The 27,908-nt window shown below is 49.3% G+C and overlaps 49 non-coding genes across 49 annotated transcripts; all 49 read right to left on the bottom strand.

Moving 5' to 3' along the window:
* Nucleotides 1–3: 3 nt before the first annotated feature.
* Nucleotides 4–77, bottom strand: Trnan-guu (transfer RNA asparagine (anticodon GUU)). Its single transcript has one exon. It is a non-coding gene; the product is annotated as a tRNA-Asn (tRNA).
* A 318-nt stretch (nt 78–395) lies between these two features.
* On the bottom strand, nt 396–467 carry Trnat-cgu (transfer RNA threonine (anticodon CGU)). Its single transcript has one exon. It is a non-coding gene; the product is annotated as a tRNA-Thr (tRNA).
* A 689-nt stretch (nt 468–1,156) lies between these two features.
* Nucleotides 1,157–1,230, bottom strand: Trnan-guu (transfer RNA asparagine (anticodon GUU)). The gene has a single exon. It is a non-coding gene; the product is annotated as a tRNA-Asn (tRNA).
* Nucleotides 1,231–1,548: 318 nt separating this feature from the next.
* On the bottom strand, nt 1,549–1,620 carry Trnat-cgu (transfer RNA threonine (anticodon CGU)). Its single transcript has one exon. It is a non-coding gene; the product is annotated as a tRNA-Thr (tRNA).
* Nucleotides 1,621–2,309: 689 nt separating this feature from the next.
* Nucleotides 2,310–2,383, bottom strand: Trnan-guu (transfer RNA asparagine (anticodon GUU)). Its single transcript has one exon. It is a non-coding gene; the product is annotated as a tRNA-Asn (tRNA).
* Nucleotides 2,384–2,701: 318 nt separating this feature from the next.
* Nucleotides 2,702–2,773, bottom strand: Trnat-cgu (transfer RNA threonine (anticodon CGU)). The gene has a single exon. It is a non-coding gene; the product is annotated as a tRNA-Thr (tRNA).
* Nucleotides 2,774–3,462: 689 nt separating this feature from the next.
* Trnan-guu (transfer RNA asparagine (anticodon GUU)) lies at nt 3,463–3,536 on the bottom strand. The gene has a single exon. It is a non-coding gene; the product is annotated as a tRNA-Asn (tRNA).
* A 318-nt stretch (nt 3,537–3,854) lies between these two features.
* Nucleotides 3,855–3,926, bottom strand: Trnat-cgu (transfer RNA threonine (anticodon CGU)). Its single transcript has one exon. It is a non-coding gene; the product is annotated as a tRNA-Thr (tRNA).
* A 689-nt stretch (nt 3,927–4,615) lies between these two features.
* Trnan-guu (transfer RNA asparagine (anticodon GUU)) lies at nt 4,616–4,689 on the bottom strand. Its single transcript has one exon. It is a non-coding gene; the product is annotated as a tRNA-Asn (tRNA).
* A 318-nt stretch (nt 4,690–5,007) lies between these two features.
* On the bottom strand, nt 5,008–5,079 carry Trnat-cgu (transfer RNA threonine (anticodon CGU)). Its single transcript has one exon. It is a non-coding gene; the product is annotated as a tRNA-Thr (tRNA).
* A 689-nt stretch (nt 5,080–5,768) lies between these two features.
* On the bottom strand, nt 5,769–5,842 carry Trnan-guu (transfer RNA asparagine (anticodon GUU)). The gene has a single exon. It is a non-coding gene; the product is annotated as a tRNA-Asn (tRNA).
* Nucleotides 5,843–6,160: 318 nt separating this feature from the next.
* Nucleotides 6,161–6,232, bottom strand: Trnat-cgu (transfer RNA threonine (anticodon CGU)). The gene has a single exon. It is a non-coding gene; the product is annotated as a tRNA-Thr (tRNA).
* A 689-nt stretch (nt 6,233–6,921) lies between these two features.
* Trnan-guu (transfer RNA asparagine (anticodon GUU)) lies at nt 6,922–6,995 on the bottom strand. The gene has a single exon. It is a non-coding gene; the product is annotated as a tRNA-Asn (tRNA).
* Nucleotides 6,996–7,313: 318 nt separating this feature from the next.
* On the bottom strand, nt 7,314–7,385 carry Trnat-cgu (transfer RNA threonine (anticodon CGU)). Its single transcript has one exon. It is a non-coding gene; the product is annotated as a tRNA-Thr (tRNA).
* Nucleotides 7,386–8,074: 689 nt separating this feature from the next.
* On the bottom strand, nt 8,075–8,148 carry Trnan-guu (transfer RNA asparagine (anticodon GUU)). The gene has a single exon. It is a non-coding gene; the product is annotated as a tRNA-Asn (tRNA).
* A 318-nt stretch (nt 8,149–8,466) lies between these two features.
* On the bottom strand, nt 8,467–8,538 carry Trnat-cgu (transfer RNA threonine (anticodon CGU)). Its single transcript has one exon. It is a non-coding gene; the product is annotated as a tRNA-Thr (tRNA).
* Nucleotides 8,539–9,227: 689 nt separating this feature from the next.
* On the bottom strand, nt 9,228–9,301 carry Trnan-guu (transfer RNA asparagine (anticodon GUU)). Its single transcript has one exon. It is a non-coding gene; the product is annotated as a tRNA-Asn (tRNA).
* A 318-nt stretch (nt 9,302–9,619) lies between these two features.
* Trnat-cgu (transfer RNA threonine (anticodon CGU)) lies at nt 9,620–9,691 on the bottom strand. The gene has a single exon. It is a non-coding gene; the product is annotated as a tRNA-Thr (tRNA).
* A 689-nt stretch (nt 9,692–10,380) lies between these two features.
* On the bottom strand, nt 10,381–10,454 carry Trnan-guu (transfer RNA asparagine (anticodon GUU)). Its single transcript has one exon. It is a non-coding gene; the product is annotated as a tRNA-Asn (tRNA).
* Nucleotides 10,455–10,773: 319 nt separating this feature from the next.
* Nucleotides 10,774–10,845, bottom strand: Trnat-cgu (transfer RNA threonine (anticodon CGU)). Its single transcript has one exon. It is a non-coding gene; the product is annotated as a tRNA-Thr (tRNA).
* A 689-nt stretch (nt 10,846–11,534) lies between these two features.
* Trnan-guu (transfer RNA asparagine (anticodon GUU)) lies at nt 11,535–11,608 on the bottom strand. The gene has a single exon. It is a non-coding gene; the product is annotated as a tRNA-Asn (tRNA).
* A 318-nt stretch (nt 11,609–11,926) lies between these two features.
* On the bottom strand, nt 11,927–11,998 carry Trnat-cgu (transfer RNA threonine (anticodon CGU)). Its single transcript has one exon. It is a non-coding gene; the product is annotated as a tRNA-Thr (tRNA).
* A 689-nt stretch (nt 11,999–12,687) lies between these two features.
* Trnan-guu (transfer RNA asparagine (anticodon GUU)) lies at nt 12,688–12,761 on the bottom strand. Its single transcript has one exon. It is a non-coding gene; the product is annotated as a tRNA-Asn (tRNA).
* A 318-nt stretch (nt 12,762–13,079) lies between these two features.
* Trnat-cgu (transfer RNA threonine (anticodon CGU)) lies at nt 13,080–13,151 on the bottom strand. Its single transcript has one exon. It is a non-coding gene; the product is annotated as a tRNA-Thr (tRNA).
* A 689-nt stretch (nt 13,152–13,840) lies between these two features.
* Trnan-guu (transfer RNA asparagine (anticodon GUU)) lies at nt 13,841–13,914 on the bottom strand. The gene has a single exon. It is a non-coding gene; the product is annotated as a tRNA-Asn (tRNA).
* A 318-nt stretch (nt 13,915–14,232) lies between these two features.
* Trnat-cgu (transfer RNA threonine (anticodon CGU)) lies at nt 14,233–14,304 on the bottom strand. The gene has a single exon. It is a non-coding gene; the product is annotated as a tRNA-Thr (tRNA).
* Nucleotides 14,305–14,993: 689 nt separating this feature from the next.
* Trnan-guu (transfer RNA asparagine (anticodon GUU)) lies at nt 14,994–15,067 on the bottom strand. The gene has a single exon. It is a non-coding gene; the product is annotated as a tRNA-Asn (tRNA).
* Nucleotides 15,068–15,385: 318 nt separating this feature from the next.
* On the bottom strand, nt 15,386–15,457 carry Trnat-cgu (transfer RNA threonine (anticodon CGU)). Its single transcript has one exon. It is a non-coding gene; the product is annotated as a tRNA-Thr (tRNA).
* Nucleotides 15,458–16,146: 689 nt separating this feature from the next.
* On the bottom strand, nt 16,147–16,220 carry Trnan-guu (transfer RNA asparagine (anticodon GUU)). The gene has a single exon. It is a non-coding gene; the product is annotated as a tRNA-Asn (tRNA).
* A 318-nt stretch (nt 16,221–16,538) lies between these two features.
* Nucleotides 16,539–16,610, bottom strand: Trnat-cgu (transfer RNA threonine (anticodon CGU)). Its single transcript has one exon. It is a non-coding gene; the product is annotated as a tRNA-Thr (tRNA).
* Nucleotides 16,611–17,299: 689 nt separating this feature from the next.
* On the bottom strand, nt 17,300–17,373 carry Trnan-guu (transfer RNA asparagine (anticodon GUU)). The gene has a single exon. It is a non-coding gene; the product is annotated as a tRNA-Asn (tRNA).
* Nucleotides 17,374–17,691: 318 nt separating this feature from the next.
* Trnat-cgu (transfer RNA threonine (anticodon CGU)) lies at nt 17,692–17,763 on the bottom strand. The gene has a single exon. It is a non-coding gene; the product is annotated as a tRNA-Thr (tRNA).
* Nucleotides 17,764–18,452: 689 nt separating this feature from the next.
* Trnan-guu (transfer RNA asparagine (anticodon GUU)) lies at nt 18,453–18,526 on the bottom strand. Its single transcript has one exon. It is a non-coding gene; the product is annotated as a tRNA-Asn (tRNA).
* Nucleotides 18,527–18,844: 318 nt separating this feature from the next.
* Trnat-cgu (transfer RNA threonine (anticodon CGU)) lies at nt 18,845–18,916 on the bottom strand. The gene has a single exon. It is a non-coding gene; the product is annotated as a tRNA-Thr (tRNA).
* Nucleotides 18,917–19,605: 689 nt separating this feature from the next.
* Nucleotides 19,606–19,679, bottom strand: Trnan-guu (transfer RNA asparagine (anticodon GUU)). The gene has a single exon. It is a non-coding gene; the product is annotated as a tRNA-Asn (tRNA).
* Nucleotides 19,680–19,997: 318 nt separating this feature from the next.
* Trnat-cgu (transfer RNA threonine (anticodon CGU)) lies at nt 19,998–20,069 on the bottom strand. Its single transcript has one exon. It is a non-coding gene; the product is annotated as a tRNA-Thr (tRNA).
* A 689-nt stretch (nt 20,070–20,758) lies between these two features.
* Trnan-guu (transfer RNA asparagine (anticodon GUU)) lies at nt 20,759–20,832 on the bottom strand. Its single transcript has one exon. It is a non-coding gene; the product is annotated as a tRNA-Asn (tRNA).
* Nucleotides 20,833–21,150: 318 nt separating this feature from the next.
* On the bottom strand, nt 21,151–21,222 carry Trnat-cgu (transfer RNA threonine (anticodon CGU)). The gene has a single exon. It is a non-coding gene; the product is annotated as a tRNA-Thr (tRNA).
* A 689-nt stretch (nt 21,223–21,911) lies between these two features.
* Nucleotides 21,912–21,985, bottom strand: Trnan-guu (transfer RNA asparagine (anticodon GUU)). The gene has a single exon. It is a non-coding gene; the product is annotated as a tRNA-Asn (tRNA).
* Nucleotides 21,986–22,303: 318 nt separating this feature from the next.
* On the bottom strand, nt 22,304–22,375 carry Trnat-ugu (transfer RNA threonine (anticodon UGU)). Its single transcript has one exon. It is a non-coding gene; the product is annotated as a tRNA-Thr (tRNA).
* A 689-nt stretch (nt 22,376–23,064) lies between these two features.
* On the bottom strand, nt 23,065–23,138 carry Trnan-guu (transfer RNA asparagine (anticodon GUU)). Its single transcript has one exon. It is a non-coding gene; the product is annotated as a tRNA-Asn (tRNA).
* Nucleotides 23,139–23,456: 318 nt separating this feature from the next.
* Trnat-cgu (transfer RNA threonine (anticodon CGU)) lies at nt 23,457–23,528 on the bottom strand. The gene has a single exon. It is a non-coding gene; the product is annotated as a tRNA-Thr (tRNA).
* A 689-nt stretch (nt 23,529–24,217) lies between these two features.
* On the bottom strand, nt 24,218–24,291 carry Trnan-guu (transfer RNA asparagine (anticodon GUU)). The gene has a single exon. It is a non-coding gene; the product is annotated as a tRNA-Asn (tRNA).
* Nucleotides 24,292–24,609: 318 nt separating this feature from the next.
* Nucleotides 24,610–24,681, bottom strand: Trnat-cgu (transfer RNA threonine (anticodon CGU)). Its single transcript has one exon. It is a non-coding gene; the product is annotated as a tRNA-Thr (tRNA).
* A 688-nt stretch (nt 24,682–25,369) lies between these two features.
* Nucleotides 25,370–25,443, bottom strand: Trnan-guu (transfer RNA asparagine (anticodon GUU)). Its single transcript has one exon. It is a non-coding gene; the product is annotated as a tRNA-Asn (tRNA).
* A 307-nt stretch (nt 25,444–25,750) lies between these two features.
* Trnat-cgu (transfer RNA threonine (anticodon CGU)) lies at nt 25,751–25,822 on the bottom strand. The gene has a single exon. It is a non-coding gene; the product is annotated as a tRNA-Thr (tRNA).
* Nucleotides 25,823–26,511: 689 nt separating this feature from the next.
* Trnan-guu (transfer RNA asparagine (anticodon GUU)) lies at nt 26,512–26,585 on the bottom strand. The gene has a single exon. It is a non-coding gene; the product is annotated as a tRNA-Asn (tRNA).
* A 307-nt stretch (nt 26,586–26,892) lies between these two features.
* On the bottom strand, nt 26,893–26,964 carry Trnat-cgu (transfer RNA threonine (anticodon CGU)). Its single transcript has one exon. It is a non-coding gene; the product is annotated as a tRNA-Thr (tRNA).
* Nucleotides 26,965–27,652: 688 nt separating this feature from the next.
* Trnan-guu (transfer RNA asparagine (anticodon GUU)) lies at nt 27,653–27,726 on the bottom strand. Its single transcript has one exon. It is a non-coding gene; the product is annotated as a tRNA-Asn (tRNA).
* Between the last annotated feature and the right edge of the window lie 182 nt (nt 27,727–27,908).

The raw sequence follows: 27,908 nt of genomic DNA on the forward strand, positions 1-27,908 counted from the left end.
TTTCGCCCCCGGGTGGGCTCGAACCACCAACCTTCCGGTTAACAGCCGAACGCGCTAGCCAATTGCGCCACGGAGGCGTTGACTTTGGCTCACTTGTGCTCTCTATATCAACGCAATTCGTACACATTCTGCAGGAATCTCGCAGAATGGTAGCATCTGCTTATGCCTCTTCACATGGATAACGTGCATGCACACTGTAGCGACGCTCATAAACGAATGACATTATACTACAAAATGCATACAAACCACTGTTCTGCCTATGCATTCAGAAAACCTCCTAGGCCAGTAGAATACTTGACATAGGTTGTAGAACATCCCTTTCTTTCAGTGTACTGCCATGTGATAGATATTGCTCGAGGTAGCTCCGCACGTTGCAGGAAAGTTAAAAAAATGGTTGCCTTCTGTGAGGTTCGAACTCACGACTCCTGGTTTACGAGACCACTGCTCTACCACTGAGCTAAGAAGGCGGCAGCTTTGAACTTGCGAGCTATCCCCGAATTCTCACTTCATCACACTGAATCTTGCAGCCCTCGACCAGATAATTGATTTGGCGCACTGCTGCTGCTGGGAGTGTCCACATTGCCGTTCTCCAAATCTCTCGACTGTTTCGCCCTTACGATCGGCGACGACCGTCAGGCCACCAAAAGTTTGCGGTCTGCAATTTCTTGTCCTAGTGCACAGCTTGTGGGATAACGTGGCTCGACTGCGAAATGCGCCTTTCGGCTCCACTCTCTGGCTACAGTTTGCTGTTGTTCACAGTGGCACTGGCGTTGCCCATGGGGCTTCATGTAAGGCGACTGCACGTCGCTCGGCCAACAGCGGCCTACTGCAGACCGACACTTAAAAGACACAAAATACAAATCGACATCGAGAGACAGGCCCTGTCATATGGCACTCGCGACGTATACGCTCAAATTGAATGTAAATAAAACGTCTTTCGTAGTGGGCGTCGCTCCACTGCAGTGTCACACATGGTGAATACATAGGAAAACAGTAGAACGTCTGTGTAGGGCCATGTTTTTACCTACAGTGCCACCTGCCTGAATGTGTATAAGCATCTGTGGCATCACTCCTTCGCAGCCAAATTGCCACACTAGCTGTGTATCTCTAACAAAGTTGACGTATGTCCTCACCTCGGTGACGGTTAAAACGATTTCGCCCCCGGGTGGGCTCGAACCACCAACCTTTCGGTTAACAGCCGAACACGCTAGCCGATTGCGCCACGGAGGCGTGGATTTTGGCTCACTTTTGCTCTCTATATCAACGCAATTCGTACACATTCTGCAGGAATCTCGCAGAATGGTAGCATCTGCTTATGCCTCTTCACATGGATAACGTGCATGCACACTGTAGCGACGCTCATAAACGAATGACATTATACTACAAAATGCATACAAACCACTGTTCTGCCTATGCATTCAGAAAACCTCCTAGGCCAGTAGAATACTTGTCATAGGTTGAAGAACATCCCTTTCATTCAGTGTACTGCCATGTGATAGATATTGGTCGAGGTAGCTCCGCACGTTGCAGGAAAGTTAAAAAAATGGATGCCTTCTGTGAGGTTCGAACTCACGACTCCTGGTTTACGAGACCACTGCTCTACCACTGAGCTAAGAAGGCGGCAGCTTTGAACTTGCGAGCTATCCCCGAATTCTCACTTCATCACACTGAATCTTGCAGCCCTCGACCAGATAATTGATTTGGCGCACTGCTGCTGCTGGGAGTGTCCACATTGCCGTTCTCCAAATCTCTCGACTGTTTCGCCCTTACGATCGGCGACGACCGTCAGGCCACCAAAAGTTTGCGGTCTGCAATTTCTTGTCCTAGTGCACAGCTTGTGGGATAACGTGGCTCGACTGCGAAATGCGCCTTTCGGCTCCACTCTCTGGCTACAGTTTGCTGTTGTTCACAGTGGCACTGGCGTTGCCCATGGGGCTTCATGTAAGGCGACTGCACGTCGCTCGGCCAACAGCGGCCTACTGCAGACCGACACTTAAGAGACACAAAATACAAATCGACATCGAGAGACAGGCCCTGTCATATGGCACTCGCGACGTATACGCTCAAATTGAATGTAAATAAAACGTCTTTTGTAGTGGGAGTCGCTCCACTGCAGTGTCACACATGGTGAATAAATAGGAAAACAGTAGAACGTCTGTGTAGGGCCATGTTTTTACCTACAGTGCCACCTGCCTGAATGTGTATAAGCATCTGTGGCATCACTCCTTCGCAGCCAAATTGCCACACTAGCTGTGTATCTCTAACAAAGTTGACGTATGTCCTCACCTCGGTGACGGTTAAAACGATTTGGCCCCCGGGTGGGCTCGAACCACCAACCTTTCGGTTAACAGCCGAACGCGTTAGCCGATTGCGCCACGGAGGCGTCGATTTTGGCTAACTTTTGCTCTCTATATCAACGCAATTCGTACACATTCTGCAGGAATCTCGCAGAATGGTAGCATCTGCTTATGCCTCTTCACATGGATAACGTGCATGCACACTGTAGCGACGCTCATAAACGAATGACATTATACTACAAAATGCATACAAACCACTGTTCTGCCTATGCATTCAGAAAACCTCCTAGGCCAGTAGAATACTTGTCATAGGTTGAAGAACATCCCTTTCATTCAGTGTACTGCCATGTGATAGATATTGCTCGAGGTAGCTCCGCAAGTTGCAGGAAAGTTAAAAAAATGGATGCCTTCTGTGAGGTTCGAACTCACGACTCCTGGTTTACGAGACCAGTGTTCTACCACTGAGCTAAGAAGGCGGCAGCTTTGAATTTGCGAGCTATCCCCGAATTCTCACTTCATCACACTGAATCTTGCAGCCCTCGACCAGATAATTGATTTGGCGCACTGCTGCTGCTGGGAGTGTCCACATTGCCGTTCTCCAAATCTCTCGACTGTTTCGCCCTTACGATCGACGACGACCGTCAGGCCACCAAAAGTTTGCGGTCTGCAATTTCTTGTCCTAGTGCACAGCTTGTGGGATAACGTGGCTCGACTGCGAAATGCGCCTTTCGGCTCCACTCTCTGGCTACAGTTTGCTGTTGTTCACAGTGGCACTGGCGTTGCCCATGGGGCTTCATGTAAGGCGACTGCACGTCGCTCGGCCAACAGCGGCCTACTGCAGACCGACACTTAAGAGACACAAAATACAAATCGACATCGAGAGACAGGCCCTGTCATATGGCACTCGCGACGTATACGCTCAAATTGAATGTAAATAAAACGTCTTTCGTAGTGGGCGTCGCTCCACTGCAGTGTCACACATGGTGAATACATAGGAAAACAGTAGAACGTCTGTGTAGGGCCATGTTTTTACCTACAGTGCCACCTGCCTGAATGTGTATAAGCATCTGTGGCATCACTCCTTCGCAGCCAAATTGCCACACTAGCTGTGTATCTCTAACAAAGTTGACGTATGTCCTCACCTCGGTGACGGTTAAAACGATTTCGCCCCCGGGTGGGCTCGAACCACCAACCTTTCGGTTAACAGCCGAACGCGCTAGCCGATTGCGCCACGGATGCGTCGATTTTGGCTCACTTTTGCTCTCTATATCAACGCAATTCGTACACATTCTGCAGGAATCTCGCAGAATGGTAGCATCTGCTTATGCCTCTTCACATGGATAACGTGCATGCACACTGTAGCGACGCTCATAAACGAATGACATTATACTACAAAATGCATACAAACCACTGTTCTGCCTATGCATTCAGAAAACCTCCTAGGCCAGTAGAATACTTGTCATAGGTTGAAGAACATCCCTTTCATTCAGTGTACTGCCATGTGATAGATATTGCTCGAGGTAGCTCCGCACGTTGCAGTAAAGTTAAAAAAATGGATGCCTTCTGTGAGGTTCGAACTCACGACTCCTGGTTTACGAGACCAGTGCTCTACCACAGAGCTAAGAAGGCGGCAGCTTTGAATTTGCGAGCTATCCCCGAATTCTCACTTCATCACACTGAATCTTGCAGCCCTCGACCAGATAATTGATTTGGCGCACTGCTGCTGCTGGGAGTGTCCACACTGCCGTTCTCCAAATCTCTCGACTGTTTCGCCCTTACGATCGGCGACGACCGTCAGGCCACCAAAAGTTTGCGGTCTGCAATTTCTTGTCCTAGTGCACAGCTTGTGGGATAACGTGGCTCGACTGCGAAATGCGCCTTTCGGCTCCACTCTCTAGCTACAGTTTGCTGTTGTTCACAGTGGCACTGGCGTTGCCCATGGGGCTTCATGTAAGGCGACTGCACGTCGCTCGGCCAACAGCGGCCTACTGCAGACCGACACTTAAGAGACACAAAATACAAATCGACATCGAGAGACAGGCCCTGTCATATGGCACTCGCGACGTATACGCTGAAATTGAATGTAAATAAAACGTCTTTTGTAGTGGGCGTCGCTCCACTGCAGTGTCACACATGGTGAATAAATAGGAAAACAGTAGAACGTCTGTGTAGGGCCATGTTTTTACCTACAGTGCCACCTGCCTGAATGTGTATAAGCATCTGTGGCATCACTCCTTCGCAGCCAAATTGCCACACTAGCTGTGTATCTCTAACAAAGTTGACGTATGTCCTCACCTCGGTGACGGTTAAAACGATTTCGCCCCCGGGTGGGCTCGAACCACCAACCTTTCGGTTAACAGCCGAACGCGCTAGCCGATTGCGCCACGGAGGCGTCGATTTTGGCTCACTTGTGCTCTCCATATCAACGCAATTCGTACACATTCTGCAGGAAACTCGCAGAATGGTAGCATCTTCTTATGCCTCTTCACATGGATAACGTGCATGCACACTGTAGCGACGCTCATAAACGAATGACATTATACTACAAAATGCATACAAACCACTGTTCTGCCTATGCATTCAGAAAACCTCCTAGGCCAGTAGAATACTTGACATAGGTTGTAGAACATCCCTTTCATTCAGTGTACTGCCATGTGATAGATATTGCTCGAGGTAGCTCCGCACGTTGCAGGAAAGTTAAAAAAATGGATGCCTTCTGTGAGGTTCGAACTCACGACTCCTGGTTTACGAGACCAGTGCTCTACCACAGAGCTAAGAAGGCGGCAGCTTTGAATTTGCGAGCTATCCCCGAATTCTCACTTCATCACACTGAATCTTGCAGCCCTCGACCAGATAATTGATTTGGCGCGCTGCTGCTGCTGGGAGTGTCCACATTGCCGTTCTCCAAATCTCTCGACTGTTTCGCCCTTACGATCGGCGACGACCGTCAGGCCACCAAAAGTTTGCGGTCTGCAATTTCTTGTCCTAGTGCACAGCTTGTGGGATAACGTGGCTCGACTGCGAAATGCGCCTTTCGGCTCCACTCTCTGGCTACAGTTTGCTGTTGTTCACAGTGGCACTGGCGTTGCCCATGGGGCTTCATGTAAGGCGACTGCACGTCGCTCGGCCAACAGCGGCCTACTGCAGACCGACACTTAAGAGACACAAAATACAAATCGACATCGAGAGACAGGCCCTGTCATATGGCACTCGCGACGTATACGCTCAAATTGAATGTAAATAAAACGTCTTTCGTAGTGGGCGTCGCTCCACTGCAGTGTCACACATGGTGAATACATAGGAAAACAGTAGAACGTCTGTGTAGGGCCATGTTTTTACCTACAGTGCCACCTGCCTGAATGTGTATAAGCATCTGTGGCATCACTCCTTCGCAGCCAAATTGCCACACTAGCTGTGTATCTCTAACAAAGTTGAAGTATGTCCTCACCTCGGTTACGGTTAAAACGATTTCGCCCCCGGGTGGGCTCGAACCACCAACCTTTCGGTTAACAGCCGAACGCGCTAGCCGATTGCGCCACGGAGGCGTCGATTTTGGCTCACTTTTGCTCTCTATATCAACGCAATTCGTACACATTCTGCAGGAATCTCGCAGAATGGTAGCATCTGCTTATGCCTCTTCACATGGATAACGTGCATGCACACTGTAGCGACGCTCATAAACGAATGACATTATACTACAAAATGCATACAAACCACTGTTCTGCCTATGCATTCAGAAAACCTCCTAGGCCAGTAGAATACTTGTCATAGGTTGAAGAACATCCCTTTCATTCAGTGTACTGCCATGTGATAGATATTGGTCGAGGTAGCTCCGCACGTTGCAGGAAAGTTAAAAAAATGGATGCCTTCTGTGAGGTTCGAACTCACGACTCCTGGTTTACGAGACCAGCGCTCTACCACTGAGCTAAGAAGGCGGCAGCTTTGTATTTGCGAGCTATCCCCGAATTCTCACTTCATCACACTGAATCTTGCAGCCCTCGACCAGATAATTGATTTGGCGCACTGCTGCTGCTGGGAGTGTCCACACTGCCGTTCTCCAAATCTCTCGACTGTTTCGCCCTTACGATCGGCGACGACCGTCAGGCCACCAAAAGTTTGCGGTCTGCAATTTCTTGTCCTAGTGCACAGCTTGTGGGATAACGTGGCTCGACTGCGAAATGCGCCTTTCGGCTCCACTCTTTGGCTACAGTTTGCTGTTGTTCACAGTGGCACTGGCGTTGCCCATGGGGCTTCATGTAAGGCGACTGCACGTCGCTCGGCCAACAGCAGCCTACTGCAGACCGACACTTAAGAGACACAAAATACAAATCGACATCGAGAGACAGGCCCTGTCATATGGCACTCGCGACGTATACGCTGAAATTGAATGTAAATAAAACGTCTTTTGTAGTGGGCGTCGCTCCACTGCAGTGTCACACATGGTGAATAAATAGGAAAACAGTAGAACGTCTGTGTAGGGCCATGTTTTTACCTACAGTGCCACCTGCCTGAATGTGTATAAGCATCTGTGGCATCACTCCTTCGCAGCCAAATTGCCACACTAGCTGTGTATCTCTAACAAAGTTGACGTATGTCCTCACCTCGGTTACGGTTAAAACGATTTCGCCCCCGGGTGGGCTCGAACCACCAACCTTTCGGTTAACAGCCGAACGCGCTAGCCGATTGCGCCACGGAGGCGTCGATTTTGGCTCACTTTTGCTCTCTATATCAACGCAATTCGTACACATTCTGCAGGAATCTCGCAGAATGGTAGCATCTGCTTATGCCTCTTCACATGGATAACGTGCATGCACACTGTAGCGACGCTCATAAACGAATGACATTATACTACAAAATGCATACAAACCACTGTTCTGCCTATGCATTCAGAAAACCTCCTAGGCCAGTAGAATACTTGTCATAGGTTGAAGAACATCCCTTTCATTCAGTGTACTGCCATGTGATAGATATTGGTCGAGGTAGCTCCGCACGTTGCAGGAAAGTTAAAAAAATGGATGCCTTCTGTGAGGTTCGAACTCACGACTCCTGGTTTACGAGACCAGCGCTCTACCACTGAGCTAAGAAGGCGGCAGCTTTGTATTTGCGAGCTATCCCCGAATTCTCACTTCATCACACTGAATCTTGCAGCCCTCGACCAGATAATTGATTTGGCGCACTGCTGCTGCTGGGAGTGTCCACACTGCCGTTCTCCAAATCTCTCGACTGTTTCGCCCTTACGATCGGCGACGACCGTCAGGCCACCAAAAGTTTGCGGTCTGCAATTTCTTGTCCTAGTGCACAGCTTGTGGGATAACGTGGCTCGACTGCGAAATGCGCCTTTCGGCTCCACTCTTTGGCTACAGTTTGCTGTTGTTCACAGTGGCACTGGCGTTGCCCATGGGGCTTCATGTAAGGCGACTGCACGTCGCTCGGCCAACAGCAGCCTACTGCAGACCGACACTTAAGAGACACAAAATACAAATCGACATCGAGAGACAGGCCCTGTCATATGGCACTCGCGACGTATACGCTGAAATTGAATGTAAATAAAACGTCTTTTGTAGTGGGCGTCGCTCCACTGCAGTGTCACACATGGTGAATAAATAGGAAAACAGTAGAACGTCTGTGTAGGGCCATGTTTTTACCTACAGTGCCACCTGCCTGAATGTGTATAAGCATCTGTGGCATCACTCCTTCGCAGCCAAATTGCCACACTAGCTGTGTATCTCTAACAAAGTTGACGTATGTCCTCACCTCGGTGACGGTTAAAACGATTTCGCTCCCAGGTGGGCTCGAACCACCAACCTTCCGGTTAACAGCCGAACGCGCTAGCCGATTGCGCCACGTAGGCGTTGATTTTGGCTCACTTGTGCTCTCTATATCAACGCAATTCGTACACATTCTGCAGGAATCTCGCAGAATGGTAGCATCTGCTTATGCCTCTTCACATGGATAACGTGCATGCACACTGTAGCGACGCTCATAAACGAATGACATTATACTACAAAATGCATACAAACCACTGTTCTGCCTATGCATTCAGAAAACCTCCTAGGCCAGTAGAATACTTGACATAGATTGTAGAACATCCCTTTCATTCAGTGTACTGCCATGTGATAGATATTGCTCGAGGTAGCTCCGCACGTTGCAGGAAAGTTAAAAAAATGGATGCCTTCTGTGAGGTTCGAACTCACGACTCCTGGTTTACGAGACCAGTGCTCTACCACTGAGCTAAGAAGGCGGCAGCTTTGAACTTGCGAGCTATCCCCGAATTCTCACTTCATCACACTGAATCTTGCAGCCCTCGACCAGATAATTGATTTGGCGCACTGCTGCTGCTGGGAGTGTCCACATTGCCGTTCTCCAAATCTCTCGACCGTTTCGCCCTTACGATCGGCGACGACCGTCAGGCCACCAAAAGTTTGCGGTCTGCAATTTCTTGTCCTAGTGCACAGCTTGTGGGATAACGTGGCTCGACTGCGAAATGCGCCTTTCGGCTCCACTCTCTGGCTACAGTTTGCTGTTGTTCACAGTGGCACTGGCGTTGCCCATGGGGCTTCATGTAAGGCGACTGCACGTCGCTCGGCCAACAACGGCCTACTGCAGACCGACACTTAAAAGACACAAAATACAAATCGACATCGAGAGACAGGCCCTGTCATATGGCACTCGCGACGTATACGCTCAAATTGAACGTAAATAAAACGTCTTTTGTAGTGGGCGTCGCTCCACTGCAGTGTCACACATGGTGAATAAATAGGAAAGCAGTAGAACGTCTGTGTAGGGCCATGTTTTTACCTACAGTGCCACCTGCCTGAATGTGTATAAGCATCTGTGGCATCACTCCTTCGCAGCCAAATTGCCACACTAGCTGTGTATCTCTAACAAAGTTGACGTATGTCCTCACCTCGGTGACGGTTAAAACGATTTCGCCCCCGGGTGGGCTCGAACCACCAACCTTTCGGTTAACAGCCGAACGCGCTAGCCGATTGCGCCACGGAGGCGTCGATTTTGGCTCACTTTTGCTCTCTATATCAACGCAATTCGTACACATTCTGCAGGAATCTCGCAGAATGGTAGCATCTGCTTATGCCTCTTCACATGGATAACGTGCATGCACACTGTAGCGACGCTCATAAACGAATGACATTATACTACAAAATGCATACAAACCACTGTTCTGCCTATGCATTCGGAAAACCTCCTAGGCCAGTAGAATACTTGACATAGGTTGTAGAACATCCCTTTCTTTCAGTGTACTGCCATGTGATAGATATTGCTCGAGGTAGCTCCGCACGTTGCAGGAAAGTTAAAAAAATGGATGCCTTCTGTGAGGTTCGAACTCACGACTCCTGGTTTACGAGACCAGTGCTCTACCACTGAGCTAAGAAGGCGGCAGCTTTGAACTTGCGAGCTATCCCCGAATTCTCACTTCATCACACTGAATCTTGCAGCCCTCGACCAGATAATTGATTTGGCGCACTGCTGCTGCTGGGAGTGTCCACATTGCCGTTCTCCAAATCTCTCGACTGTTTCGCCCTTACGATCGGCGACGACCGTCAGGCCACCAAAAGTTTGCGGTCTGCAATTTCTTGTCCTAGTGCACAGCTTGTGGGATAACGTGGCTCGACTGCGAAATGCGCCTTTCGGCTCCACTCTCTGGCTACAGTTTGCTGTTGTTCACAGTGGCACTGGCGTTGCCCATGGGGCTTCATGTAAGGCGACTGCACGTCGCTCGGCCAACAGCGGCCTACTGCAGACCGACACTTAAGAGACACAAAATACAAATCGACATCGAGAGACAGGCCCTGTCATATGGCACTCGCGACGTATACGCTCAAATTGAATGTAAATAAAACGTCTTTTGTAGTGGGCGTCGCTCCACTGCAGTGTCACACATGGTGAATAAATAGGAAAACAGTAGAACGTCTGTGTAGGGCCATGTTTTTACCTACAGTGCCACCTGCCTGAATGTGTATAAGCATCTGTGGCATCACTCCTTCGCAGCCAAATTGCCACACTAGCTGTGTATCTCTAACAAAGTTGACGTATGTCCTCACCTCGGTGACGGTTAAAACGATTTCGCCCCCGGGTGGGCTCGAACCACCAACCTTTCGGTTAACAGCCGAACGCGCTAGCCGATTGCGCCACGGAGGCGTCGATTTTGGCTAACTTTTGCTCTCTATATCAACGCAATTCGTACACATTCTGCAGGAATCTCGCAGAATGGTAGCATCTGCTTATGCCTCTTCACATGGATAACGTGCATGCACACTGTAGCGACGCTCATAAACGAATGACATTATACTACAAAATGCATACAAACCACTGTTCTGCCTATGCATTCAGAAAACCTCCTAGGCCAGTAGAATACTTGTCATAGGTTGAAGAACATCCCTTTCATTCAGTGTACTGCCATGTGATAGATATTGCTCGAGGTAGCTCCGCACGTTGCAGGAAAGTTAAAAAAAATGGATGCCTTCTGTGAGGTTCGAACTCACGACTCCTGGTTTACGAGACCACTGCTCTACCACTGAGCTAAGAAGGCGGCAGCTTTGAACTTGCGAGCTATCCCCGAATTCTCACTTCATCACACTGAATCTTGCAGCCCTCGACCAGATAATTGATTTGGCGCACTGCTGCTGCTGGGAGTGTCCACATTGCCGTTCTCCAAATCTCTCGACTGTTTCGCCCTTACGATCGGCGACGACCGTCAGGCCACCAGAAGTTTGCGGTCTGCAATTTCTTGTCCTAGTGCACAGCTTGTGGGATAACGTGGCTCGACTGCGAAATGCGCCTTTCGGCTCCACTCTCTGGCTACAGTTTGCTGTTGTTCACAGTGGCACTGGCGTTGCCCATGGGGCTTCATGTAAGGCGACTGCACGTCGCTCGGCCAACAGCGGCCTACTGCAGACCGACACTTAAGAGACACAAAATACAAATCAACATCGAGAGACAGGCCCTGTCATATGGCACTCGCGACGTATACGCTCAAATTGAATGTAAATAAAACGTCTTTTGTAGTGGGAGTCGCTCCACTGCAGTGTCACACATGGTGAATAAATAGGAAAACAGTAGAACGTCTGTGTAGGGCCATGTTTTTACCTACAGTGCCACCTGCCTGAATGTGTATAAGCATCTGTGGCATCACTCCTTCGCAGCCAAATTGCCACACTAGCTGTGTATCTCTAACAAAGTTGACGTATGTCCTCACCTCGGTGACGGTTAAAACGATTTCGCCCCCGGGTGGGCTCGAACCACCAACCTTTCGGTTAACAGCCGAACGCGCTAGCCGATTGCGCCACGGAGGCGTCGATTTTGGCTAACTTTTGCTCTCTATATCAACGCAATTCGTACACATTCTGCAGGAATCTCGCAGAATGGTAGCATCTGCTTATGCCTCTTCACATGGATAACGTGCATGCACACTGTAGCGACGCTCATAAACGAATGACATTATACTACAAAATGCATACAAACCACTGTTCTGCCTATGCATTCAGAAAACCTCCTAGGCCAGTAGAATACTTGTCATAGGTTGAAGAACATCCCTTTCATTCAGTGTACTGCCATGTGATAGATATTGCTCGAGGTAGCTCCGCAAGTTGCAGGAAAGTTAAAAAAATGGATGCCTTCTGTGAGGTTCGAACTCACGACTCCTGGTTTACGAGACCAGTGTTCTACCACTGAGCTAAGAAGGCGGCAGCTTTGAATTTGCGAGCTATCCCCGAATTCTCACTTCATCACACTGAATCTTGCAGCCCTCGACCAGATAATTGATTTGGCGCACTGCTGCTGCTGGGAGTGTCCACATTGCCGTTCTCCAAATCTCTCGACTGTTTCGCCCTTACGATCGACGACGACCGTCAGGCCACCAAAAGTTTGCGGTCTGCAATTTCTTGTCCTAGTGCACAGCTTGTGGGATAACGTGGCTCGACTGCGAAATGCGCCTTTCGGCTCCACTCTCTGGCTACAGTTTGCTGTTGTTCACAGTGGCACTGGCGTTGCCCATGGGGCTTCATGTAAGGCGACTGCACGTCGCTCGGCCAACAGCGGCCTACTGCAGACCGACACTTAAGAGACACAAAATACAAATCGACATCGAGAGACAGGCCCTGTCATATGGCACTCGCGACGTATACGCTCAAATTGAATGTAAATAAAACGTCTTTCGTAGTGGGCGTCGCTCCACTGCAGTGTCACACATGGTGAATACATAGGAAAACAGTAGAACGTCTGTGTAGGGCCATGTTTTTACCTACAGTGCCACCTGCCTGAATGTGTATAAGCATCTGTGGCATCACTCCTTCGCAGCCAAATTGCCACACTAGCTGTGTATCTCTAACAAAGTTGACGTATGTCCTCACCTCGGTGACGGTTAAAACGATTTCGCCCCCGGGTGGGCTCGAACCACCAACCTTTCGGTTAACAGCCGAACGCGCTAGCCGATTGCGCCACGGATGCGTCGATTTTGGCTCACTTTTGCTCTCTATATAAACGCAATTCGTACACATTCTGCAGGAATCTCGCAGAATGGTAGCATCTGCTTATGCCTCTTCACATGGATAACGTGCATGCACACTGTAGCGACGCTCATAAACGAATGACATTATACTACAAAATGCATACAAACCACTGTTCTGCCTATGCATTCAGAAAACCTCCTAGGCCAGTAGAATACTTGTCATAGGTTGAAGAACATCCCTTTCATTCAGTGTACTGCCATGTGATAGATATTGGTCGAGGTAGCTCCGCACGTTGCAGGAAAGTTAAAAAAATGGATGCCTTCTGTGAGGTTCGAACTCACGACTCCTGGTTTACGAGACCAGCGCTCTACCACTGAGCTAAGAAGGCGGCAGCTTTGTATTTCCGAGCTATCCTCGAATTCTCACTTCATCACACTGAATCTTGCAGCCCTCGACCAGATAATTGATTTGGCGCACTGCTGCTGCTGGGAGTGTCCACATTGCCGTTCTCCAAATCTCTCGACTGTTTCGCCCTTACGATCGGCGACGACCGTCAGGCCACCAAAAGTTTGCGGTCTGCAATTTCTTGTCCTAGTGCACAGCTTGTGGGATAACGTGGCTCGACTGCGAAATGCGCCTTTCGGCTCCACTCTCTGGCTACAGTTTGCTGTTGTTCACAGTGGCACTGGCGTTGCCCATGGGGCTTCATGTAAGGCGACTGCACGTCGCTCGGCCAACAGCGGCCTACTGCAGACCGACACTTAAGAGACACAAAATACAAATCGACATCGAGAGACAGGCCCTGTCATATGGCACTCGCGACGTATACGCTCAAATTGAATGTAAATAAAACGTCTTTTGTAGTGGGCGTCGCTCCACTGCAGTGTCACACATGGTGAATAAATAGGAAAACAGTAGAACGTCTGTGTAGGGCCATGTTTTTACCTACAGTGCCACCTGCCTGAATGTGTATAAGCATCTGTGGCATCACTCCTTCGCAGCCAAATTGCCACACTAGCTGTGTATCTCTAACAAAGTTGACGTATGTCCTCACCTCGGTGACGGTTAAAACGATTTCGCCCCCGGGTGGGCTCGAACCACCAACCTTTCGGTTAACAGCCGAACGCGCTAGCCGATTGCGCCACGGAGGCGTCGATTTTGGCTAACTTTTGCTCTCTATATCAACGCAATTCGTACACATTCTGCAGGAATCTCGCAGAATGGTAGCATCTGCTTATGCCTCTTCACATGGATAACGTGCATGCACACTGTAGCGACGCTCATAAACGAATGACATTATACTACAAAATGCATACAAACCACTGTTCTGCCTATGCATTCAGAAAACCTCCTAGGCCAGTAGAATACTTGACATAGGTTGTAGAACATCCCTTTCTTTCAGTGTACTGCCATGTGATAGATATTGCTCGAGGTAGCTCCGAACGTTGCAGGAAAGTTAAAAAAATGGATGCCTTCTGTGAGGTTCGAACTCACGACTCCTGGTTTACGAGACCAGTGCTCTACCACTGAGCTAAGAAGGCGGCAGCTTTGAACTTGCGAGCTATCCCCGAATTCTCACTTCATCACACTGAATCTTGCAGCCCTCGACCAGATAATTGATTTGGCGCACTGCTGCTGCTGGGAGTGTCCACATTGCCGTTCTCCAAATCTCTCGACTGTTTCGCCCTTACGATCGGCGACGACCGTCAGGCCACCAAAAGTTTGCGGTCTGCAATTTCTTGTCCTAGTGCACAGCTTGTGGGATAACGTGGCTCGACTGCGAAATGCGCCTTTCGGCTCCACTCTCTGGCTACAGTTTGCTGTTGTTCACAGTGGCACTGGCGTTGCCCATGGGGCTTCATGTAAGGCGACTGCACGTCGCTCGGCCAACAGCGGCCTACTGCAGACCGACACTTAAGAGACACAAAATACAAATCGACATCGAGAGACAGGCCCTGTCATATGGCACTCGCGACGTATACGCTCAAATTGAATGTAAATAAAACGTCTTTTGTAGTGGGAGTCGCTCCACTGCAGTGTCACACATGGTGAATAAATAGGAAAACAGTAGAACGTCTGTGTAGGGCCATGTTTTTACCTACAGTGCCACCTGCCTGAATGTGTATAAGCATCTGTGGCATCACTCCTTCGCAGCCAAATTGCCACACTAGCTGTGTATCTCTAACAAAGTTGACGTATGTCCTCACCTCGGTGACGGTTAAAACGATTTCGCCCCCGGGTGGGCTCGAACCACCAACCTTTCGGTTAACAGCCGAACGCGCTAGCCGATTGCGCCACGGAGGCGTCGATTTTGGCTAACTTTTGCTCTCTATATCAACGCAATTCGTACACATTCTGCAGGAATCTCGCAGAATGGTAGCATCTGCTTATGCCTCTTCACATGGATAACGTGCATGCACACTGTAGCGACGCTCATAAACGAATGACATTATACTACAAAATGCATACAAACCACTGTTCTGCCTATGCATTCAGAAAACCTCCTAGGCCAGTAGAATACTTGTCATAGGTTGAAGAACATCCCTTTCATTCAGTGTACTGCCATGTGATAGATATTGCTCGAGGTAGCTCCGCAAGTTGCAGGAAAGTTAAAAAAATGGATGCCTTCTGTGAGGTTCGAACTCACGACTCCTGGTTTACGAGACCAGTGTTCTACCACTGAGCTAAGAAGGCGGCAGCTTTGAATTTGCGAGCTATCCCCGAATTCTCACTTCATCACACTGAATCTTGCAGCCCTCGACCAGATAATTGATTTGGCGCACTGCTGCTGCTGGGAGTGTCCACATTGCCGTTCTCCAAATCTCTCGACTGTTTCGCCCTTACGATCGACGACGACCGTCAGGCCACCAAAAGTTTGCGGTCTGCAATTTCTTGTCCTAGTGCACAGCTTGTGGGATAACGTGGCTCGACTGCGAAATGCGCCTTTCGGCTCCACTCTCTGGCTACAGTTTGCTGTTGTTCACAGTGGCACTGGCGTTGCCCATGGGGCTTCATGTAAGGCGACTGCACGTCGCTCGGCCAACAGCGGCCTACTGCAGACCGACACTTAAGAGACACAAAATACAAATCGACATCGAGAGACAGGCCCTGTCATATGGCACTCGCGACGTATACGCTCAAATTGAATGTAAATAAAACGTCTTTCGTAGTGGGCGTCGCTCCACTGCAGTGTCACACATGGTGAATACATAGGAAAACAGTAGAACGTCTGTGTAGGGCCATGTTTTTACCTACAGTGCCACCTGCCTGAATGTGTATAAGCATCTGTGGCATCACTCCTTCGCAGCCAAATTGCCACACTAGCTGTGTATCTCTAACAAAGTTGACGTATGTCCTCACCTCGGTGACGGTTAAAACGATTTCGCCCCCGGGTGGGCTCGAACCACCAACCTTTCGGTTAACAGCCGAACGCGCTAGCCGATTGCGCCACGGATGCGTCGATTTTGGCTCACTTTTGCTCTCTATATCAACGCAATTCGTACACATTCTGCAGGAATCTCGCAGAATGGTAGCATCTGCTTATGCCTCTTCACATGGATAACGTGCATGCACACTGTAGCGACGCTCATAAACGAATGACATTATACTACAAAATGCATACAAACCACTGTTCTGCCTATGCATTCAGAAAACCTCCTAGGCCAGTAGAATACTTGTCATAGGTTGAAGAACATCCCTTTCATTCAGTGTACTGCCATGTGATAGATATTGGTCGAGGTAGCTCCGCACGTTGCAGGAAAGTTAAAAAAATGGATGCCTTCTGTGAGGTTCGAACTCACGACTCCTGGTTTACGAGACCAGCGCTCTACCACTGAGCTAAGAAGGCGGCAGCTTTGTATTTCCGAGCTATCCTCGAATTCTCACTTCATCACACTGAATCTTGCAGCCCTCGACCAGATAATTGATTTGGCGCACTGCTGCTGCTGGGAGTGTCCACATTGCCGTTCTCCAAATCTCTCGACTGTTTCGCCCTTACGATCGGCGACGACCGTCAGGCCACCAAAAGTTTGCGGTCTGCAATTTCTTGTCCTAGTGCACAGCTTGTGGGATAACGTGGCTCGACTGCGAAATGCGCCTTTCGGCTCCACTCTCTGGCTACAGTTTGCTGTTGTTCACAGTGGCACTGGCGTTGCCCATGGGGCTTCATGTAAGGCGACTGCACGTCGCTCGGCCAACAGCGGCCTACTGCAGACCGACACTTAAGAGACACAAAATACAAATCGACATCGAGAGACAGGCCCTGTCATATGGCACTCGCGACGTATACGCTCAAATTGAATGTAAATAAAACGTCTTTTGTAGTGGGCGTCGCTCCACTGCAGTGTCACACATGGTGAATAAATAGGAAAACAGTAGAACGTCTGTGTAGGGCCATGTTTTTACCTACAGTGCCACCTGCCTGAATGTGTATAAGCATCTGTGGCATCACTCCTTCGCAGCCAAATTGCCACACTAGCTGTGTATCTCTAACAAAGTTGACGTATGTCCTCACCTCGGTGACGGTTAAAACGATTTCGCCCCCGGGTGGGCTCGAACCACCAACCTTTCGGTTAACAGCCGAACGCGTTAGCCGATTGCGCCACGGAGGCGTCGATTTTGGCTAACTTTTGCTCTCTATATCAACGCAATTCGTACACATTCTGCAGGAATCTCGCAGAATGGTAGCATCTGCTTATGCCTCTTCACATGGATAACGTGCATGCACACTGTAGCGACGCTCATAAACGAATGACATTATACTACAAAATGCATACAAACCACTGTTCTGCCTATGCATTCAGAAAACCTCCTAGGCCAGTAGAATACTTGACATAGGTTGTAGAACATCCCTTTCTTTCAGTGTACTGCCATGTGATAGATATTGCTCGAGGTAGCTCCGAACGTTGCAGGAAAGTTAAAAAAATGGATGCCTTCTGTGAGGTTCGAACTCACGACTCCTGGTTTACGAGACCAGTGCTCTACCACTGAGCTAAGAAGGCGGCAGCTTTGAACTTGCGAGCTATCCCCGAATTCTCACTTCATCACACTGAATCTTGCAGCCCTCGACCAGATAATTGATTTGGCGCACTGCTGCTGCTGGGAGTGTCCACATTGCCGTTCTCCAAATCTCTCGACTGTTTCGCCCTTACGATCGGCGACGACCGTCAGGCCACCAAAAGTTTGCGGTCTGCAATTTCTTGTCCTAGTGCACAGCTTGTGGGATAACGTGGCTCGACTGCGAAATGCGCCTTTCGGCTCCACTCTCTGGCTACAGTTTGCTGTTGTTCACAGTGGCACTGGCGTTGCCCATGCGGCTTCATGTAAGGCGACTGCACGTCGCTCGGCCAACAGCGGCCTACTGCAGACCGACACTTAAGAGACACAAAATACAAATCGACATCGAGAGACAGGCCCTGTCATATGGCACTCGCGACGTATACGCTCAAATTGAATGTAAATAAAACGTCTTTTGTAGTGGGCGTCGCTCCACTGCAGTGTCACACATGGTGAATAAATAGGAAAACAGTAGAACGTCTGTGTAGGGCCATGTTTTTACCTACAGTGCCACCTGCCTGAATGTGTATAAGCATCTGTGGCATCACTCCTTCGCAGCCAAATTGCCACACTAGCTGTGTATCTCTAACAAAGTTGACGTATGTCCTCACCTCGGTGACGGTTAAAACGATGTCGCCCCCGGGTGGGCTCGAACCACCAACCTTTCGGTTAACAGCCGAACGCGCTAGCCGATTGCGCCACGGAGGCGTCGATTTTGGCTAACTTTTGCTCTCTATATCAACGCAATTCGTACACATTCTGCAGGAATCTCGCAGAATGGTAGCATCTGCTTATGCCTCTTCACATGGATAACGTGCATGCACACTGTTGCGACGCTCATAAACGAATGACATTATACTACAAAATGCATACAAACCACTGTTCTGCCTATGCATTCAGAAAACCTCCTAGGCCAGTAGAATACTTGACATAGGTTGTAGAACATCCCTTTCTTTCAGTGTACTGCCATGTGATAGATATTGCTCGAGGTAGCTCCGAACGTTGCAGGAAAGTTAAAAAAATGGATGCCTTCTGTGAGGTTCGAACTCACGACTCCTGGTTTACGAGACCAGTGCTCTACCACTGAGCTAAGAAGGCGGCAGCTTTGAACTTGCGAGCTATCCCCGAATTCTCACTTCATCACACTGAATCTTGCAGCCCTCGACCAGATAATTGATTTGGCGCACTGCTGCTGCTGGGAGTGTCCACATTGCCGTTCTCCAAATCTCTCGACTGTTTCGCCCTTACGATCGGCGACGACCGTCAGGCCACCAAAAGTTTGCGGTCTGCAATTTCTTGTCCTAGTGCACAGCTTGTGGGATAACGTGGCTCGACTGCGAAATGCGCCTTTCGGCTCCACTCTCTGGCTACAGTTTGCTGTTGTTCACAGTGGCACTGGCGTTGCCCATGGGGCTTCATGTAAGGCGACTGCACGTCGCTCGGCCAACAGCGGCCTACTGCAGACCGACACTTAAGAGACACAAAATACAAATCGACATCGAGAGACAGGCCCTGTCATATGGCACTCGCGACGTATACGCTCAAATTGAATGTAAATAAAACGTCTTTCGTAGTGGGCGTCGCTCCACTGCAGTGTCACACATGGTGAATAAATAGGAAAACAGTAGAACGTCTGTGTAGGGCCATGTTTTTACCTACAGTGCCACCTGCCTGAATGTGTATAAGCATCTGTGGCATCACTCCTTCGCAGCCAAATTGCCACACTAGCTGTGTATCTCTAACAAAGTTGACGTATGTCCTCACCTCGGTGACGGTTAAAACGATTTCGCCCCCGGGTGGGCTCGAACCACCAACCTTTCGGTTAACAGCCGAACGCGCTAGCCGATTGCGCCACGGAGGCGTCGATTTTGTTTCACTTTTGCTCTCTATATCAATGCAATTCGTACACATTCTGCAGGAATCTCGCAGAATGGTAGCATCTGCTTATGCCTCTTCACATGGATAACGTGCATGCACACTGTAGCGATGCTCATAAACGAATGACATTATACTACAAAATGCATACAAACCACTGTTCTGCCTATGCATTCAGAAAACCTCCTAGGCCAGTAGAATACTTGTCATAGGTTGAAGAACATCCCTTTCATTCAGTGTACTGCCATGTGATAGATATTGGTCGAGGTAGCTCCGCACGTTGCAGGAAAGTTAAAAAAATGGATGCCTTCTGTTAGGTTCGAACTCACGACTCCTGGTTTACGAGACCAGCGCTCTACCACTGAGCTAAGAAGGCGGCAGCTTTGTATTTGCGAGTTATCCCCGAATTCTCACTTCATCACACTGAATCTTGCAGCCCTCTACCAGATAATTGATTTGGCGCACTGCTGCTGCTGGGAGTGTTCACACTGCCGTTCTCCAAATCTCACGACTGTTTCGCCCTTACGATCGGCGACGACCGTCAGGCCACCAAAAGTTTGCGGTCTGCAATTTCTTGTCCTAGTGCACAGCTTGTGGGATAACGTGGCTCGACTGCGAAATGCGCCTTTCGGCTCCACTCTCTGGCTACAGTTTGCTGTTGTTCACAGTGGCACTGGCGTTGCCCATGGGGCTTCATGTAAGGCGACTGCACGTCGCTCGGCCAACAGCGGCCTACTGCAGACCGACACTTAAGAGACACAAAATACAAATCGACATCGAGAGACAGGCCCTGTCATATGGCACTCGCGACGTATACGCTCAAATTGAATGTAAATAAAACGTCTTTTGTAGTGGGCGTCGCTCCACTGCAGTGTCACACATGGTGAATAAATAGGAAAACAGTAGAACGTCTGTGTAGGGCCATGTTTTTACCTACAGTGCCACCTGCCTGAATGTGTATAAGCATCTGTGGCATCACTCCTTCGCAGCCAAATTGCCACACTAGCTGTGTATCTCTAACAAAGTTGACGTATGTCCTCACCTCGGTGACGGTTAAAACGATTTCGCCCCCAGGTGGGCTCGAACCACCAACCTTTCGGTTAACAGCCGAACGCGCTAGCCGATTGCGCCACGGAGGCGTCGATTTTGGCTCACTTTTGCTCTCTATATCAACGCAATTCGTACACATTCTGCAGGAATCTCGCAGAATGGTAGCATCTGCTTATGCCTCTTCACATGGATAACGTGCATGCACACTGTAGCGACGCTCATAAACGAATGACATTATACTACAAAATGCATACAAACCACTGTTCTGCCTATGCATTCAGAAAACCTCCTAGGCCAGTAGAATACTTGTCATAGGTTGAAGAACATCCCTTTCATTCAGTGTACTGCCATGTGATAGATATTGGTCGAGGTAGCTCCGCACGTTGCAGGAAAGTTAAAAAAATGGATGCCTTCTGTGAGGTTCGAACTCACGACTCCTGGTTTACGAGACCAGCGTTCTACCACTGAGCTAAGAAGGCGGCAGCTTTGTATTTGCGAGCTATCCTCGAATTCTCACTTCATCACACTGAATCTTGCAGCCCTCGACCAGATAATTGATTTGGCGCACTGCTGCTGCTGGGAGTGTTCACACTGCCATTCGCCAAATCTCTCGACTGTTTCGCCCTTACGATCGGCGACGACCGTCAGGCCACCAAAAGTTTGCGGTCTGCAATTTCTTGTCCTAGTGCACAGCTTGTGGGATAACGTGGCTCGACTGCGAAATGCGCCTTTCGGCTCCACTCTCTGGCTACAGTTTGCTGTTGTTCACAGTGGCACTGGCGTTGCCCATGGGGCTTCATGTAAGGCGACTGCACGTCGCTCGGCCAACAGCGGCCTACTGCAGACCGACACTTAAGAGACACAAAATACAAATCGACATCGAGAGACAGGCCCTGTCATATGGCACTCGCGACGTATACGCTCAAATTGAATGTAAATAAAACGTCTTTCGTAGTGGGCGTCGCTCCACTGCAGTGTCACACATGGTGAATACATAGGAAAACAGTAGAACGTCTGTGTAGGGCCATGTTTTTACCTACAGTGCCACCTGCCTGAATGTGTATAAGCATCTGTGGCATCACTCCTTCGCAGCCAAATTGCCACACTAGCTGTGTATCTCTAACAAAGTTGACGTATGTCCTCACCTCGGTGACGGTTAAAACGATTTCGCCCCCAGGTGGGCTCGAACCACCAACCTTTCGGTTAACAGCCGAACGCGCTAGCCGATTGCGCCACGGAGGCGTCGATTTTGGCCCACTTTTGCTCTCTATATCAACGCAATTCGTACACATTCTGCAGGAATCTCGCAGAATGGTAGAATCTGCTTATGCCTCTTCACATGGATAACGTGCATGCACACTGTAGCGACGCTCATAAACGAATGACATTATACTACAAAATGCATACAAACCACTGTTCTGCCTATGCATTCAGAAAACCTCCTAGGCCAGTAGAATACTTGTCATAGGTTGAAGAACATCCCTTTCATTCAGTGTACTGCCATGTGATAGATATTGGTCGAGGTAGCTCCGCACGTTGCAGGAAAGTTAAAAAAATGGATGCCTTCTGTGAGGTTCGAACTCACGACTCCTGGTTTACAAGACCAGCGCTCTACCACTGAGCTAAGAAGGCGGCAGCTTTGTATTTGCGAGCTATCCTCGAATTCTCACTTCATCACACTGAATCTTGCAGCCCTCGACCAGATAATTGATTTGGCGCACTGCTGCTGCTGGGAGTGTTCACACTGCCGTTCTCCAAATCTCTCGACTGTTTCGCCCTTACGATCGGCGACGACCGTCAGGCCACCAAAAGTTTGCGGTCTGCAATTTCTTGTCCTAGTGCACAGCTTGTGGGATAACGTGGCTCGACTGCGAAATGCGCCTTTCGGCTCCACTCTCTGGCTACAGTTTGCTGTTGTTCACAGTGGCACTGGCGTTGCCCATGGGGCCTCATGTAAGGCGACTGCACGTCGCTCGGCCAACAGCGGCCTACTGGAGACCGACACTTAAGAGACACAAAATACAAATCGACATCGAGAGACAGGCCCTGTCATATGGCACTCGCGACGTATACGCTCAAATTGAACGTAAATAAAACGTCTTTTGTAGTGGGCGTCGCTCCACTGCAGTGTCACACATGGTGAATAAATAGGAAAACAGTAGAACGTCTGTGTAGGGCCATGTTTTTACCTACAGTGCAACCTGCCTGAATGTGTATAAGCATCTGTGGCATCACACCTTCGCAGCCAAATTGCCACACTAGCTGTGTATCTCTAACAAAGTTGACGTATGTCCTCACCTCGGTGACGGTTACAACGATTTCGCCCCCGGGTGGGCTCGAACCACCAACCTTTCGGTTAACAGCCGAACGCGCTAGCCGATTGCGCCACGGAGGCGTCGATTTTAGCTCACTTGTGCTCTCTATATCAACGCAATTCGTACACATTCTGCAGGAATCTCGCAGAATGGTAGCATCTGCTTATGCCTCTTCACATGGATAACGTGCATGCACACTGTAGCGACGCTCATAAACGAATGACATTATACTACAAAATGCATACAAACCACTGTTCTGCCTATGCATTCAGAAAACCTCCTAGGCCAGTAGAATACTTGACATAGGTTGTAGAACATCCCTTTCTTTCAGTGTACTGCCATGTGATAGATATTGCTCGAGGTAGCTCCGCACGTTGCAGGAAAGTTAAAAAAATGGATGCCTTCTGTGAGGTTCGAACTCACGACTCCTGGTTTACGAGACCAGTGCTCTACCACTGAGCTAAGAAGGCGGCAGCTTTGAACTTGCGAGCTATCCCCGAATTCTCACTTCATCACACTGAATCTTGCAGCCCTCGACCAGATAATTGATTTGGCGCACTGCTGCTGCTGGGAGTGTCCACATTGCCGTTCTCCAAATCTCTCGACTGTTTCGCCCTTACGATCGGCGACGACCGTCAGGCCACCAAAAGTTTGCGGTCTGCAATTTCTTGTCCTAGTGCACAGCTTGTGGGATAACGTGGCTCGACTGCGAAATGCGCCTTTCGGCTCCACTCTCTGGCTACAGTTTGCTGTTGTTCACAGTGGCACTGGCGTTGCCCATGGGGCTTCATGTAAGGCGACTGCACGTCGCTCGGCCAACAGCGGCCTACTGCAGACCGACACTTAAGAGACACAAAATACAAATCAACATCGAGAGACAGGCCCTGTCATATGGCACTCGCGACGTATACGCTCAAATTGAATGTAAATAAAACGTCTTTCGTAGTGGGCGTCGCTCCACTGCAGTGTCACACATGGTGAATAAATAGGAAAACAGTAGAACGTCTGTGTAGGGCCATGTTTTTACCTACAGTGCCACCTGCCTGAATGTGTATAAGCATCTGTGGCATCACTCCTTCGCAGCCAAATTGCCACACTAGCTGTGTATCTCTAACAAAGTTGACGTATGTCCTCACCTCGGTGACGGTTAAAACGATTTCGCCCCCGGGTGGGCTCGAACCGCCAACCATTCGGTTAACAGCCGAACGCGCTAGCCGATTGCGCCACAGAGGCGTCGATTTTTGCTCACTTTTGCTCTCTATATCAACGCAATTCGTACACATTCTGCAGGAATCTCGCAGAATGGTAGCATCTGCTTATGGGTCTTCACATGGATAACGTGCATGCACACTGTAGCGACGCTCATAAACGAATGACATTATACTACAAAATGCATATAAACCACTGTTCTGCCTATGCATTCAGAAAACCTCCTAGGATAGTAGAATACTTGTCATATGTTGAAGAACATCCCTTTCATTCAGTGTACTGCCATGTGATAGATATTGGTCGAGGTAGCTCCGCACGTTGCAGGAAAGTTAAAAAAATGGATGCCTTCTGTGAGGTTCGAACTCACGACTCCTGGTTTACGAGACCAGTGCTCTACCACTGAGCTAAGAAGGCGGCAGCTTTGAACTTGCGAGCTATCCCCGAATTCTCACTTCATCACACTGAATCTTGCAGCCCTCGACCAGATAATTGATTTGGCGCACTGCTGCTGCTGGGAGTGTCCACATTGCCGTTCTCCAAATCTCTCGACTGTTTCGCCCTTACGATCGGCGACGACCGTCAGGCCACCAAAAGTTTGCGGTCTGCAATTTCTTGTCCTAGTGCACAGCTTGTGGGATAACGTGGCTCGACTGCGAAATGCGCCTTTCGGCTCCACTCTCTGGCTACAGTTTGCTGTTGTTCACAGTGGCACTGGCGTTGCCCATGGGGCTTCATGTAAGGCGACTGCACGTCGCTCGGCCAACAGCGGCCTACTGCAGACCGACACTTAAGAGACACAAAATACAAATCGACATCGAGAGACAGGCCCTGTCATATGGCACTCGCGACGTATACGCTCAAATTGAATGTAAATAAAACGTCTTTTGTAGTGGGCGTCGCTCCACTGCAGTGTCACACATGGTGAATAAATAGGAAAACAGTAGAACGTCTGTGTAGGGCCATGTTTTTACCTACAGTGCCACCTGCCTGAATGTGTATAAGCATCTGTGGCATCACTCCTTCGCAGCCAAATTGCCACACTAGCTGTGTATCTCTAACAAAGTTGATGTATGTCCTCACCTCGGTACGGGTAAAACGATTTCGCCCCCGGGTGGGCTCGAACCACCAACCTTTCGGTTAACAGCCGAACGCGCTAGCCGATTGCGCCACGGAGGCGTCGATTTTGCTCTCTATATCAACGCAATTCGTACACATTCTGCAGGAATCTCGCAGAATGGTAGCATCTGCTTATGCCTCTTCACATGGATAACGTGCATGCACACTGTAGCGACGCTCATAAACGAATGACATTATACTACAAAATGCATACAAACCACTGTTCCGCCTATGCATTCAGAAAACCTCCTAGGCCAGTAGAATACTTGTCATAGGTTGAAGAACATCCCTTTCATTCAGTGTACTGCCATGTGATAGATATTGCTCGAGGTAGCTCCGCACGTTGCAGGAAAGTTAAAAAAATGGATGTCTTCTGTGAGGTTCGAACTCACGACTCCTGGTTTACGAGACCAGTGCTCTACCACTGAGCTAAGAAGGCGGCAGCTTTGAATTTGCGAGCTATCCCCGAATTCTCACTTCATCACACTGAATCTTGCAACCCTCAACCAGATAATTGATTTGGCGCACTGCTGCTGCTGGGAGTGTCCACATTGCCGTTCTCCAAATCTCTCGACTGTTTCGCCCTTACGATCGGCGACGACCGTCAGGACACCAAACGTTTGCGGTCTGCAATTTCTTGTCCTAGTGCACAGCTTGTGGGATAACGTGGCTCGACTGCGAAATGCGCCTTTCGGCTCCACTCTCTGGCTACAGTTTGCTGTTGTTCACAGTGGCACTGGCGTTGCCCATGGGGCTTCATGTAAGGCGACTGCACGTCGCTCGGCCAACAGCGGCCTACTGCAGACCGACACTTAAGAGACACAAAATACAAATCGACATCGAGAGACAGGCCCTGTCATATGGCACTCGCGACGTATACGCTCAAATTGAATGTAAATAAAACGTCTTTTGTAGTGGGCGTCGCTCCACTGCAGTGTCACACATGGTGAATAAATAGGAAAACAGTAGAACGTCTGTGTAGGGCCATGTTTTTACCTATAGTGCCACCTGCCTGAATGTGTATAAGCATCTGTGGCATCACTCCTTCGCAGCCAAATTGCCACACTAGCTGTGTATCTCTAACAAAGTTGACGTATGTCCTCACCTCGGTGACGGTTAAAACGACTTCGCCCCCGGGTGGGCTCGAACCACCAACCTTTCGGTTAACAGCCGAACGCGCTAGCCGATTGCGCCACGGAGGCGTCGATTTTGCTCTCTATATCAACGCAATTCGTACACATTCTGCAGGAATCTCGCAGAATGGTAGCATCTGCTTATGCCTCTTCACATGGATAACGTGCATGCACACTGTAGCGACGCTCATAAACGAATGACATTATACTACAAAATGCATACAAACCACTGTTCTGCCTATGCATTCAGAAAACCTCCTAGGCCAGTAGAATACTTGTCATAGGTTGAAGAACATCCCTTTCATTCAGTGTACTGCCATGTGATAGATAATGGTCGAGGTAGCTCCGCACGTTGCAGGAAAGTTAAAAAAATGGATGCCTTCTGTGAGGTTCGAACTCACGACTCCTGGTTTACGAGACCAGCGCTCTACCACTGAGCTAAGAAGGCGGCAGCTTTGTATTTGCGAGCTATCCCCGAATTCTCACTTCATCACACTGAATCTTGCAGCCCTCGACCAGATAATTGATTTGGCGCACTGCTGCTGCTGGGAGTGTCCACATTGCCGTTCTCCAAATCTCTCGACTGTTTCGCCCTTACGATCGGCGACGACCGTCAGGCCACCAAAAGTTTGCGGTCTGCAATTTCTTGTCCTAGTGCACAGCTTGTGGGATAACGTGGCTCGACTGCGAAATGCGCCTTTCGGCTCCACTCTCTGGCTACAGTTTGCTGTTGTTCACAGTGGCACTGGCGTTGCCCATGGGGCTTCATGTAAGGCGACTGCACGTCGCTCGGCCAACAGCGGCCTACTGCAGACCGACACTTAAGAGACACAAAATACAAATCGACATCGAGAGACAGGCCCTGTCATATGGCACTCGCGACGTATACGCTCAAATTGAATGTAAATAAAACGTCTTTTGTAGTGGGCGTCGCTCCACTGCAGTGTCACACATGGTGAATAAATAGGAAAACAGTAGAACGTCTGTGTAGGGCCATGTTTTTACCTACAGTGCCACCTGCCTGAATGTGTATAAGCATCTGTGGCATCACTCCTTCGCAGCCAAATTGCCACACTAGCTGTGTATCTCTAACAAAGTTGATGTATGTCCTCACCTCGGTACGGGTAAAACGACTTCGCCCCCGGGTGGGCTCGAACCACCAACCTTTCGGTTAACAGCCGAACGCGCTAGCCGATTGCGCCACGGAGGCGTCGATTTTGCTCTCTATATCAACGCAATTCGTACACATTCTGCAGGAATCTCGCAGAATGGTAGCATCTGCTTATGCCTCTTCACATGGATAACGTGCATGCACACTGTAGCGACGCTCATAAACGAATGACATTATACTACAAAATGCATACAAACCACTGTTCCGCCTATGCATTCAGA

Source organism: Schistocerca gregaria, chromosome 5, assembly GCF_023897955.1.
Source record: "Schistocerca gregaria isolate iqSchGreg1 chromosome 5, iqSchGreg1.2, whole genome shotgun sequence".
NCBI lineage: Eukaryota > Metazoa > Arthropoda > Insecta > Orthoptera > Acrididae > Schistocerca > Schistocerca gregaria.